Source organism: Chinchilla lanigera, unplaced genomic scaffold (genome assembly GCF_000276665.1).
Source record: "Chinchilla lanigera isolate Chin_1 unplaced genomic scaffold, ChiLan1.0 scaffold00001, whole genome shotgun sequence".
Taxonomy (NCBI): domain Eukaryota; kingdom Metazoa; phylum Chordata; class Mammalia; order Rodentia; family Chinchillidae; genus Chinchilla; species Chinchilla lanigera.
The window spans coordinates 22,999,881-23,012,438 of NW_004955402.1; the positions used below are offsets into that span (position 1 = coordinate 22,999,881).

The 12,558-nt window shown below is 43.3% G+C and overlaps 1 protein-coding gene across 9 annotated transcripts in view; it reads left to right on the top strand.

Annotated features, from left to right (window-relative positions):
- Positions 1 to 12,558, top strand: part of Fhod3 (formin homology 2 domain containing 3) — a 455,934-nt gene that overhangs the window by 177,821 nt on the left and 265,555 nt on the right. The window lies entirely within an intron of this gene.

Consider the following 12,558-nt stretch of genomic DNA (forward strand, 5'->3'; position numbering starts at 1 on the left):
AATATGTAGTCTTTTAAGACTGGCTTCTTTGACTCACCATACCATTTTGAACTCTATCCACATTGTAACATACGTTGGTGCATAATATTCTATTGCATGCATATACTGTTTCATTTATCCGCTTAGTTGCATGACAGATGAAATGAAATGAAGGGTACTCCAATCTTGCCTACTCTAAGCCTGGTTCTTGGACCTGCAGCATGAGCTGCTTTCTTCTGCACTTGTCATCGATCCCTCACCCCTGAGTAATGAGTAAGCACTTTCAAGTGTGAGAAGATCTACCAAGTTACACACCTAGACCTAGGACTCTGATTTCCCAATTTCTAGTCTGTGGGGATTTGTACTCCTCCATATGTCTTCTCAACATATTCAGAATGTGTCATTGTCCTATAAAATACTAATAACTTCTTTACTGCATCAACATAGGATCTGGAGAGACCAACAGCCTTTTGCATTAAGTGTAAGAGATGAAACTACAAGGAAGCTGTGTTAGCTAATCCTCAGGTACTTATGTCTAGCCTCCCTCTGCAAAATTTCCATTCCATGGGAATGTATGAGAGCTTAGTAAAGGAAGCTCTCTACTCCAGAACATAGCTTTTGAGGAGGATCCTCTGGTGTTAGTAACACTGGGAACCCATTTTGAGAAACATATCAGAACCTAATATAGATAATCCCAAATCCTACCTGTCCTGTGTGATGTGACAGAGACATCCAACTTTTTTTTTAAAGTATCTGGTTCTTTTACTTCAGACTTTATTTACCTGTCAACACTGAACAGTTAAAGTTGGAATTTAAAGAACAACATTTCTCCCAACATCAAGACATCAAGAATAGTAAAGTGACCTTGAAAGGAACTTAGAAATCACTCAAGGACTGTATTGGCTTTGGTTGGTCTTGTAAGACAGGAACAACTGCCCATTGGCTTGACTGCCTCCTCCATTGTATTTCCACAGCTCCTTCTCTGTGTCTCAGGAGTTATCTCAGTCCCTCCAGGAGAGAGATACTGGTGGAAATGAGTAACAGAAGGCAAGTGGGGATGTAGACACCAGTGGTATTTCTATTAATTATGGCAAATAACTTAAAGTCAACTGTGTTCTATCCTGTTGTTTGGAGTGTCTTCTTACTATCGGGATGCTGAGTTTTTTGATTTGGAGACATATTGCACACTGAGGAAGTGCTCAGCCCTCAGCTTCCCTGCATCCAGAGGCTTAGAGCCTGACAGTCTTTGGAATCAGAGGAGGCTGGGAATGACAGGGTATTTTCACAACAGCATTATTCAAAAGAGCCAAAAGGTGGAGCAACCCAAATGCCCATCAACTTATGAATGGGTACACACAATGTGGCGTATGTGCAGGGTGGAGTACTAGTCAGCCACAGAAAGTACTGACCTATGGTACTGCTACAACACCGAAAGCATTACATCAAGTGAAGGAAGCCAAGTATAAAGGCCACATGGTGTACAATCCCTATTTATATGAATTGTCTGGAATAGGCAAATATGTAGGATAGAAAGTAGTTTTGTGATTGTGGGGGGGGATGAGTGGAGAGAGACTGTAAATGGGGAGCATTTCTTTTTAGGGAGATGAAAATGTTCATAATTAATGGCTGTGGATGTGCAACTTTGTGAATATACTAAAAACTATATGATTGTACCATCTTGAAAGGTGAGTTTTATGTGAAGAATATATCAGTCCAGCAAACGAAGACTTGGAGAACAGAAGGGGTTTAGATGCTTTTTTATTTGGTTATTTAAACTGTTGGGTGTTTTGGCTTGTGGGATGGGGTGAGAAATTTTGCCTTTCACAGCAGTGTTTTCCACCCTGCCTCACTGCAGGGCTTGGGTGGTTCACATCTCTGCTCAGCCCAGATGGGGCTGTGCCCCCTTATTTTGATGAACACATATGCATGTTTTTTAGCAGCTTGATAGCTCTGCTGGGGCCAAGCCACAGACAGGCATGGTGTCTGGCAGGACCCTGGAGCTTGGGGTGGCTGGTGTTGTCCGCCTCTCAGTGGTCATTGCAGAAATTCCAGCTGAGGGGTTCCGAGGGCTGTGGCTGTGACCGAGGATTTCTTACACAGGCAGGTCTGGCAGTTTAAGGTCACAGAGGAGCTGAAGAAGAAGACACCAAAGGATTGATAATCTGAATGTGAACACCCTGCCTTCAAAAGGAAGAACAATAGAGCAATTTCTGAGCAACTTTCCAAGAAATTAAGTGCAAAAACTATTCACATGTGCTTAAATGTATGCATGCTGCTAATCTCTTCATTTAATAAATTGGGATGAATATATATATATATGTATGTACACACACATATATACATACATACATGTATATCTACTCGGGTGGCATTGTAGATTTACTTCACATGTAGATATATAATTGTGATATTTTATTATTTCACAAATTGAAGCATTTTTCACGATAAAACGCTTTACTTTTATAGTTAGAAAATGAATGTACATTAAAAAATAATTGGCCTAAAAACTATAATTGTCAGAATGTATCATTTAATGGATATGTTAGGAAAAATGTGACCCAAAGGCTCATCAAGTGAATTTATTTTTAAAAATACTTCACTGACCTAGTTATTTACAGTTTATGAACTTTGTTCATGCATTCATTCCTTCATTCCACTTATCAACTGATCAGTCTTCTGTTGAAGTCCTACTGCATGTTAGTACTGAGTCCTGAGGGTGCTAAGGTGCCTTGGGCAACACACCTGGCTTTCCAAGGGTGAACAGTTTTGTGGACTTTAATGGCCTGTTCCCACTGGGCCCTGCTGGTAAGGAACATCTTGGCAGCTAGCAGGCTGCCATAGGACCTGGACCACACCTCTGGCCAGGTGACAGGTGATGCTATGAGGTGAGCAGGAAGGAATCCCTGCCTCCAGCTACCAATGTCCCTGTTAGCTACAGGGGTTGGGATTATGGGATGCCTACTTGGCCTAGCTTCTTATCGTTCCTGCCAGCCCCCAGAAGGCAGGCAGACAGGCAGACAGCAATATGGAGTGAGCCAGGGCTGGCCACCCCAAGTGGACCCCTTTCTCACATTCCTGAGATCTTTTTGTGCAAGTTCCCTGTGTTTTGACCACCTGTAGCCAGGAAGAGGGTGTAGAATACATTGGGTGCTCATAGTACTCAATCAGCTCTTAATGATTGAGTCATTGAATCCTCCTGATCAAACAAAGGCAGTAATTTTGTATAAGTTAGCTTCTTGAAAGCAAGTTCTGGGGAAAATTAGGAATTGGGAAGCAGATTGAATTATACATCAAAGAAAAACAATCCCTTGACCTTTCTTACTTCCAAGATCTGCTGTTCCTTAGCATAAGGATCTAGGTTGGATATAGTCAATTTAGTGTGGAGGGATGGAGGTCAATTAAACTGACTCTTGGAGTACTTTCTCTACTGAGAAATGTTCCCAGCATATGGAAGAAACACAGCATGAGGGTTTTGTCAAAAGAGTGCATGTGAGTTGGGGGAGAAATACAAAAGCAAAACTGTCATATAGTGTCATAACTAAAGAGTAAATTAGGTGAGACAACCTGGTATGCTTTGGGATTTCAAAGCGGGGAAAAGTCAGCCATGATTGGAGTTGTCTGGTGAGGATGGACTACAGGGCAGGTCTCTGGAGATGGGTAGAGTTTGGAGAAATGAGGAGGGAGTGTGGGACCCTGGGTGAAAGGAAGGAAAAAGGGTGAAGTGTGGGTTTGCATGAGGTGGTTATAGGGGTGGAGCAGGGAGTCCAGTTGGAGGGGTAGAATAGCCTGCACTGATGGTGAGACCCTAGAGTTGAGCAGAGACACACTGGAGGCTTTCAAGGCAGGAAATGGAGTGAGTGATAGTTGTTAAAGTGGGACAGCCCAATAAGCCAGGTACTATAAGAGTTCAGATTGGTGTTCCATATCAGTCGCTTTTCCTCTTAGGGCCACAGGTGACCAAAGGGATAATTGAGCTTTAAACCCTTTATTTAGAGGGGAGAAACTGAGTGAGATCTGAGGATTTCTTCTGTGACAGAAAAACTGTAAAAAAGTATGTGTATCACCAATATGTGTACACACACACACACATACACACACACAGAATACCACAAATGTATTAGCCACTGTGCCAGGTATGATGGGAAACAAAGTTTAGATCATAAATCTTTGGTATGTCAAGGATGCTCACAATCCAATGGAAAGGTCCAGTTGTGTGAGAAGTTGGCAGCACTTTTAGAAATGCTGAGCTTACACAGGGCATAGTTCCTGGCCCAGGAGGTGAGAGTATAGACTAGAGTTCTGGGACTGTGATAGGCCAGGAAGACAACAATGGGGTGCCAAAGCTGGAAGCACTGGAGAGAAGCTTAGGCCCAGTACACTCGCCTGCTGGGGCCTGTGGGCAGGATTTGACAGACAGGAAGAGCAGAGAGCTTTGGGAGATCCTGGGAGATGGCTTAGGAGACTCCAAGGCCTATGCAGGTGGGAATGAATGTGCAGGCAAGGTGGAGGAGGATTTGAACACATGGTTCTGCAAGATGAGCAGTAATTGGGTGCCTGTAATGCTACTTTTCTTAATCCGCCTACCCCCTATGTAGTCAGCAAAGTATTAGTCTTGCCATTGTTACCTGATTGTTTGATGAATTTGGCATCTGTAACAGCTTTCCATCTTTCCTTCTGTTCACTCAACAATTATTTTTCCAGCAGCTTGGATCTCTCCAAATGATTCTCCATGGTAGATTTAGCCAGAGCAATCTTTGTAAAATATATACTGTATCATATTGGGTCTCACTTCTCTACTTAAAATGCTTGATGGCTTTCTGTTGCATGTTGCTTCTTATCATCATCCATTAGTCCTGGTGAGTTACTTCTAATCACCTCCCACTCTTAACTCCTTGTAATCCCCCTACCCCTCTACTGTTCCACTCCTTCACACTAATGAAGGATACTTTGCTATTCTGGTCCTGTAGACTCATTGAGTTCTTATTTTATCTCCCTCTTCCCCAAACTAAATACTGTACCAATGAGAGGATTCTAAATATAGCTTATACTATGTGTATAAAGAGCAGGCTCAGTGGGCTTTTATCAACTTCAGGCAGTTGGGAGGGAATGTCTATAATAAAAGGAATAGATGCACAAAGTGTAAAATGGCCTGCTACCTCCCATTCTCTCTTCCCCTCCAGGTAGACTTGTGCTAATGCTCCCACTCACTATTGTATATTTCTCTTAATCCAAAGATTCCTCTTCCTTTAACCCACTTCATGCACAGCTCTTTCCCAGCTGCAAGGGGCTGGCTCAGAAACAAATTAAGCATTCCTACACACTGATCATTGAGAATTAGGTAGCAGCTGGTAAAACAACCACATCCAACCAAATTGCTGGAACATCATAGCTAGTAGTGACAAATAAATTCTACAGAGTGAGTTTAGGCAAATGGCCTTTCTACCAGTTGGTTTGCTTCCATGCAATGACAGCTTGAAATCCCAGTGGAAAACAATTTATCCTTGAGCGTTGGCTAGGTTGAGGCCTAATGGCCAGATGCTGAGGTACCCTCAGCACTGCTGTAAGTACCTTCATCTTTCCCACCCCACACCTCACCCTGTGCTCTCCTTCTCATTTGCTGTGTCCTTGCACCTGTGCACCAGGCAACTTAGAACCTTGGACAAAACTTGATTCAGTTCTGTAAAGATACATTTTCACAATGACCAGGGAGATGGTCATTGTGCTATGCTCATCAAGGGTTCTCATAGGGAAAATCTGGGGTTGGCTTAACTGTCTACATAGATAAAAGAATGGTATCTTCATTTCTATCTTAGGGATGTACAGTATAAGCTCTTGCCTGTGGCTTCAAGGGGATTATTATTATTGACAAATGTTTTAGGTATTCAAAGGCATTTTCTGTTTTTTGGCAACTTTTAACTTTATTCTGAAGGTTTGTAATCTAAGATTCTAGGAAAGTAGGATAGTAACTTAGTCATCACGCTAACCATTGTAACCTGACATTTTGTGTGAAACAAATTGTATCAGGCAAACAGCATTTGGTCCTAATTTATATCATCATAGTAACCTGGTTCAGTACAACAGACCAACCTCATTATTAATGAATAGTGTGCACTGCATATGCATGAGCAGACATGAGCAATTATCTCAACCAAGGTTCCTTGCCACACCAAGACTTGCCTCCACTTATTCATTCTGCTTTTGTCTCCAAGTGAAGATACAGCAGTTTTTCTCTCTGACTTTGGGCCCTTCCCTCCTCATGGCATTAAGAAAAGCATTCATACTTCTCTGGAAACTCCAGGCATTTCCAACCAAAACTGTCTCATGCTGGCCATGGGCCAGGTCTGGTGCATTGGGAGTCTTTTGGCATTTGAAGAGCATAATTTCTTTTTAGAAACTTCTAAGGCATTTTCTAGCTGGTGTTAGAAATGAACCTTAATTTTCTTCAGCATTTTTCTTTCACTGAAGGAAAAAAAAGCAACAGGACCCAAGGAAGAAGGGGAGTGGTGGGAAGTTATTGTTGCTTTCTGTGTGTGTTCTTTGCATCTCTCTTTTCAGTAAACTGCCTCAGGAATTTCTGCAGTCAGCTGTAATCTACTCTTGAAAGGCCTCCAAAACCTTTCACTAGGACTGCAGGGTTTGGGAGAAAACAATAGAAAAGAAAGGGGAAATTAACATGTGGTCCTTCTGGTGAGACTGGGGAATTTCCGTAAGGTGTGCTCAAGAGGCTGAAAAGGCAGAGAGTGCTGCATTTTTTTTGCAGGGCAGCGTTTCCCGCACTCCCTTTCCCCTTTTCCCTTTTTCACCCTTTTCCCACCCAATTGGATGCAACAAAGGGCTTTTTCACAGGTCTCTGGAAAAGGGGCATTGTGGTTCCACTGGTACCATGGACAGATACCAAGCACACATTTTTAGTTCTTGATATTTTGCAGTAGTGTCTCACCACTAAATTAGCATCAGGAGCAAAGGATAAAAATTTGACTATTATGATCACCTCCTAAGTCAATTAAACATGGAAATTAGTGTTGGAAATAGGTTAAACACAATTTTTATACACACCACCAAAGACAAAGGTATTTTAATCTGATGCCTGACTTTTTAAAAGGCATTTCTTTGCTTCCTACCCCGTACAGAAAAAACAGAAAAAGTCCTGACACTACCAAATGAGGCAGTCTGATTGTGAACCTGTGTTAATCTAATTGAAAGTGAGAACAAATGAAGTCATGTTTCCTTAATTCCAAAAATGACACAAAAAGAGCTTGTTTCTGTTTTGCGCCAGGATGTGGATTGGAGTTTTACAGAATTAGGCAGAAGGTCAGTGTTTCTGACATTTCATCTGCCTTAAGGATCCTGAAAGTTGTTCCTAGGTCTTAGAAATTACAAACAACAAAGCAGATAGAGAAATAGGGTTCAAACTCCCTATTTAAAAGATAAGAGGGAGAAGGAAGAAGGGAGGAGTCTGATTCTTTCCTTCATTCAGCAAAAGTTACTTTGTACCTCTGTTATGTGTCAGTCACTGTTTAAGGTCCTGGAGACATAGCCATGTGTAAAGCAGGCAAACGCTCTAGCAGAGCTCACATTTCATTGGGGGAAATCAGATAGTAAATAATGGAAATAGTAGAATAAATAGTGTGAGACTGAGATACACTATGAGAAGAGAGTCAGACGTGATTCTGAAAAGAGATTGTGTATCTAAGTGAATGTCCAAGGATTTAAATAGAATAGCCACAACAGGAAGTGTTTTAGGAAGGAACTGAAGATACGAGCCCTTGAGTGACGTAGCAACGAGAAGCAGGGTGAGGGAGGAAACCAGCATCTGAATGAGAGATGACGACTCAGAGCGGGGTACAGTGAGGTAGTGGCAAAAAAGGGTCCACTAGGGGATTCTTGAACCCAGGACAAGCCAGTAGGGTAGTGGGGCTGATGAAGAATCTGCTGGATAACCCTCAAAGATTTGGGGTTGAGAGGTGAGAAGGTTCTGCTCTCAGCATCTGATATAGATCTTGTGATCCCCCTGCTGTAGATCTTGTGATCCCACTGCTAAAGCAGAGTCACCTAAGACTTTCGGTTTGTCCTGCTTTGTACTTTATGTAATTGCTTTCACAGTTGTTGGCTAACACCCTGCAGCAGACTTATTTCTTTATCTTTCACATCTCTGGGAGCCCAATAAAAGTTTGTTGGCTTCAGTGGAATTGACTCTATTCCAAGATCAGCACCTAAGACACATAGGATATTGTAGAATACCTACTGGATTTACAATGCATGACTCACCTGTGGGGAAAATGATAGCCAAGGGCCATGATGGAATCTTCTCTGAACCAACTGGACCCACTTATGTCCTAGAAACAGATGTGTGCATTCACATATCAGAAAGAAGGATGGAGCCTTACTTCCAGTGAGGCTCCAAGGCTTGCCATCCTGCCTCCGGAGCAACCAGGAGGACTATGACTTGTTAGAGGGATGCTGGATTTTGCCAACTGGTCTGACATCAGGTGTTTGAAGGCCGGTCACTCCTGAGATTCTGTGTTGCAGCATAATCTGAAAGTGACCCAGGGCTTATGGTATATGTTAAACCCAGGACAAGCGAGTAGGGAGGTGGGGCTGATGTGGAATCTGGTGGATACCTACAGGTGAATGACAAAACTCCCAGGCACAATTGCTTAGCTGAGTGCTTCAGGAAGCCCAGGCAACCAATGCTTTTGTCCCAAGGAAGATAAAAGAAGGGGTATAAGATCAAATCTGCTCTTTATTCTTTCTGGCCCATTATCTTTTGTGTTTTGCTATAGATCAGTCTGTCTGTTGAGTGTGTTGAGCACATGTGTGTGTTGATCTGAGGAGCTCATTCTCCTTTATCTCTTTGTGTTTTATCCTTCGGTGAAAAAAGTCATAGTGGATGCTGGTAAAATACATTACCAAGTGTTTTCACATAAGCAGGGATGGTCTTACTCCCACTTTTCAGTAGAAGAGTTGGCTTTGCGATTGTGCTTGAAGGATGGAGGTCTATGAACAAATCTTTCTGGCCACTGATGTATCTTGAAACCATGTAAGTCACTATTGAATGAGTATTTTCTCATCTCTGATCCTAGGTAATGAGCCTTTTGGAGGAGGTATGATCAGGATTAGAAGGACTTGTGCTCACCAAGTGGTGTGGACTTCCTGTCATTCGAACTGGCTACACGGGTGGGCAGACCTCTTCCAAAGCACTGCAGTTGTTAACCAAGTGTCCTGAGGCTGGTAGTTCTCTGAGTCATCCTCAGACACCCACCAGCCATGGGAGTGCCACCTGGGAGTATGGTAGAAATGTACACTCTTGGACCTTGCACCAGATCTACCCAATCCAAATTTGCACTTGACAAACTCCCTTGAGGATTCCTGCACACATTCAGGTGTGAGAAGATTGAAGGAAACACACATGTAAACTCTTGTCACATGTGATAATACCTGCTGTGGACCAGGCTTAGTAGCAAGGGCTCCTTCATGTATGCAACCTGTACTTCTCACTGCCACACTTTCTTTTTTGGGGGGGGGCTGATTTCTTGAAACCCTTTTCTGTTCACCTGCCCAGTTCCTTTAATGTGTATCACAGAAAATGTATAGCTTTTTGATGATTTGCTTGGAAATTGTGGTCAGGATGTGCCTCCTATGTCCTTAACCTGCCGCATATCTCACTGGCCAGGGAGGATTTGCTCTTTCAATTCTTATTTTATTCACAGAGACCTTAAAAGTGTTTTCTTGACTTATGTAGCTAGAGGGTACTTCAGCAGAAATACCCTCTAGTACCCTCTGCTGAAGTACCCTCTAGCTACAGGTATTAACTGGTAAAAGGAGGCTCAAAATCTACTCATCTTAGGTCTCAGTGAGAATATCAAACACAGACCTTCTTATAATTTTCAGGCTAGGAAAGACAAAAGAAAACTCTGCTCTTTCCCAAAACAGAGCAATGATTTGGGTGCCTGGTTTTGTCCTAAGGGCACCTTTATCTGCAGTGGGTGTTTGAGGGAGCCTTTAAGTGTGGTGTAATGACGGGTATTCATGCCTCTTTCTGGGGCCATGTGGAGACACAAGAAAACACTCCAGTCTCCCAGGGGGTGTGGTGAAGACTGGGGCCCTGCTGGCAGACCACAAAGATTACTGAGGACATTTTCCATGTTTGTGGCTCTGGTCTGTGTGGAGGAAGGGGAAAAGAGAAGGGAGAGCACTAGGGGAGGAGGCAGCAAAAACTCCATCCCTGCGGCTCTTGTTCCTGGTCTGTAGTGGCAAGTGCCACCCGCCCTCCCAGTTCTGCATTTAACTGCCACCAAGACAATGGTTCATATAGGGGATGTGGAGACGGCAATGCTGCACTTGATTATTATTTGCTTGTATTTCTCCTCCCATGAGCCTTATGCCCTTGAAAGAAATGCAGGCTGCTGTTGGACATTCGGGCAGATGGGTGGTAGATCAACACAGGCCAAAGAGAACTTCATCTCTTGAAAATGTATTTTAAATCCCTCATTCACACCCTGTTACCTTGGATTTTATCATGTTCCAGTCAGGATTGGGCTCATTTTCCAGCCTGAAGTAATGCATGGTGATCAGCTTATGTCAGTCGCAGTGATCTGGGGACTAGGTTGTGGTGTTAGAGTAGCAGGTCCTTGTACTTTTCTCCTGTCCATAGCTTGTGCTCATACTCTTTCTTCCAAAGGCTCAATTGGCTCAGACTTCAGGATGAATGGATGATGAAGGCACTGAGAAAGGGTGGGGGAGCCAGTCATAGCATAGCGCCTGTGGGTGATCTCTGAGCTGCCCTCAACCCATGTTCCCTGCAGTTTCTTAAAAATCTAGGGGATGCACAGTGACTTCCCCTTTAGCCTGACATGGATGAAACAAGCAAACCCCAGTGTGGGGCTAGTTTTCCTGGGGCTCAGAGCCTGGAGGGAAAAGAAGGGCAGAGTCTGGAGGGTCCCAGAAGTAGGCGGAGGGGCAGTGTCATTTGGAGTCTCTCTGGACAAACACCAGGTGCATTTGGTGAGCCTGAAACCTAGCACCAAGCGTGGCAACATTGGGTGATTGAATAATATCAGAAAATACCACTCAGCTGACTTACCATGAGCATGGTTGATAACTGTCCTAGGCATCAGCCAGTGGTTAATCCAGTGAACAGGAGCAGCACTGCCCACCACAGGGCTACAGAAGCTCCCCAGCACCCGCACGCAGTCTCCCTCCTTGGTGTGTGCTGTGTTTATTCCTCTAATCTGTAAAGCTGCACCTGCCCTCACTCCCCTGAGGAACTACTTATTTCTCTAACATGTGCCTGCGGTCTTCTGCTCCCAGAAGCCTCCCCGACTCCCCAGATGACTAAGGTCCTTCTCTACATCATCACTACCTGTGCTCAACTGTGCATATCTATGTGGGGGTCTCTTGTTAAATGCCAGGTTCCTCACTACTACCACACTGTGTTCACCAGTGTGTAACCAGGACCTTGCAGTGAGCAAAACAGAACTTTCCTTTCCTCCTACCAGGCTGTTATCACTGCTCTGATGGCAGCACTGGTATCCCCTGGATGGCACTGTCTTGGCCTCCATCTGTGGCTCGATGTGCAGTTCAGCCTTTGAGATACCAGCTCGAGGTATCTGTGCTTCTGAGTGCTTTCACTGTCAGTAGTAATTTGTACGTTGCTTTATATCCATGGGATGTTTTAAAGACATTTCTTTGTAAATTTTCATAACATCTTCTTGTGCCTGGTATTATCCAGTACGGGAACAGTCACTTAAGGTAAATGAATCTGTTAAGAGTTAGAAGTCAAACTGAATTATAGAATTTCTAGGATCAACCTTCCTTTTCTTAGCTTTATTGAAGAATTTAAATGCAATAAGATATACACATCTTAAGTGTACTGTTTGACTTTTGACGGCTGAATGCACGGTCACAGGCAAGACAAAAAACATTTCCCCCTGAATTCCTTCATGCGTCTTCTTCATAATCCCCCTGGCCTCCAATCTAGGCAAGCATTGATCTGTTTTCTGTCCTTGGATATCAGATTTGTCTTTTCTAAAACTTCATGTAAATGGAATGATGGAGTCTGTAGTCTTGTGTGTCTGGCTTCTTTCACTTAGCATGTTGTTTAAATTCGTCCATGGTATTGCATGTGTCAGTAGTGTGTTTATGTGTTGAGTAATGCTCCCTTGTTTGAATGTACCAGGTTGTTTACCTTTTCACCGACTGATGGATATTTGGGCTGATTCTAGGAGTATTTTCCCATTATGAATAAGGCCACTGTGGATTTCAGTAAGATATTCTTATGTCTGTCAGTTTTCATTTTCCTTATAGACAGCCCTTGACATGGAATTGCTGAGTTATGGGGTGGGTGTCTCTTCCTGTTTATAAGAAACAAACTGCTTTTTAGTGTGGTTGTACCACCTCATATCTCTCTAGCAGGAGATAGGGCTCTGCTTGCTCCAGGTTCTCAATAACCTGTGACCATCAGTCTTTTGTTTGGTTGGTTTGCTGTCATTTTTGTCTCTTGAGAGAGTTTTGTTATATGATGCAGGCTGGCCTCAATTCACTGTGTAGTCCAGGCTGGCCTTAAACCCATGATCCCCC